This window comes from Thunnus albacares, chromosome 21 (assembly GCF_914725855.1).
Source record: "Thunnus albacares chromosome 21, fThuAlb1.1, whole genome shotgun sequence".
Lineage (NCBI taxonomy): Eukaryota > Metazoa > Chordata > Actinopteri > Scombriformes > Scombridae > Thunnus > Thunnus albacares.
The window spans coordinates 27,592,450-27,593,526 of NC_058126.1; the positions used below are offsets into that span (position 1 = coordinate 27,592,450).

Below are 1,077 nucleotides of genomic sequence, written 5' to 3' on the forward strand. Positions count from 1 at the left end.
GCACCTTGAGAGCAACAACATTGACATTCAGCTTGTACAGGTAAACTTCCATTGACATGGACAGAAAGTCAGTAAGATTTGTGGACATTTAAATATTTTTGATTTATATATGATTTAGTAAATCACTAGAGCAACAAGGTTGGTGGCAGTGCACACATGGAAGAAGAAGGACTCAAAAGAGACCTAGATCTTCTGGAGGCAATCCATCTGAATGGATTACATTGTGACTGACTGCCATACACAGGTTCAGAAATTTCTGAGGGAGCGTAAGGTCATCCAATACTACGACGTTTGGCACTTTGAGAAGGGTAATTACTATAATTTTTTGTATGATTTTATCACTTTATGATCTAAGCATATTCAAAGTTGTGCATATTTTTTAAATATATTTCACAAAATTTATATTTTGTCAGGTTTGTCCAAAAAGTTGGTAAAACTGGCCAAGAACAAGGAGTGTGTGGTGTTGTGCAAGTGGTTGCCTTGCATCAAAAACCACATTTATTGTACAGCCACATCCTCTAAGTCTGGACCAGAGAAGGTTGCAAAATGAAAGTCCCTTATAACCACATTCAGAATGTCCACACACATGAAGATCCGCTCTTCCCCAAGTGTGCTCATCCTGACAGAGTCTAAATGGACCCCAGCAAGTGGTTTCAATCAGGTTCGTATCAAGTATTTTTCATCTAATAATAACTGCTTCTATGAAGACATGATTGTAAAAATAATATTAATATGGAATATCTATAAAATAAATGTATCTGTTAAAAAACAAATTCAGTATGCATATTTCTCCCATCTTAGCTTCGTTGTATTGGCTTCCAGTAAAATTCTGAATTGAATTTAAAATTCTTCTCCTCACCTACAAAGCCCTTAATGGTCAGGCACCATTATATCTTAAAGAGCTCATAGTACCCTATTACTCCACTAGAATACTGCGCTCCCAGAATGGAGGCTTACCGGAGGTTGATACAGTCTCCAAAAGTAGAATGAGAGGCAGGGCCTTCAGCTATCAGACTCCTCTCTTGTGGAACCATCTTAAAGATTCAGTCCAGGGGCAGACACCCTCTCTACATCTAA

The 1,077-nt window shown here is 37.9% G+C and overlaps 1 long non-coding RNA gene across 1 annotated transcript; it reads left to right on the forward strand.

Moving 5' to 3' along the window:
- Nucleotides 1-659, forward strand: LOC122973030. Its single transcript, XR_006399887.1, has 3 exons — nt 1-40; nt 119-308; nt 414-659. It is a non-coding gene; the product is annotated as an uncharacterized LOC122973030 (long non-coding RNA).
- The last annotated feature ends 418 nt before the right edge of the window (nt 660-1,077 follow it).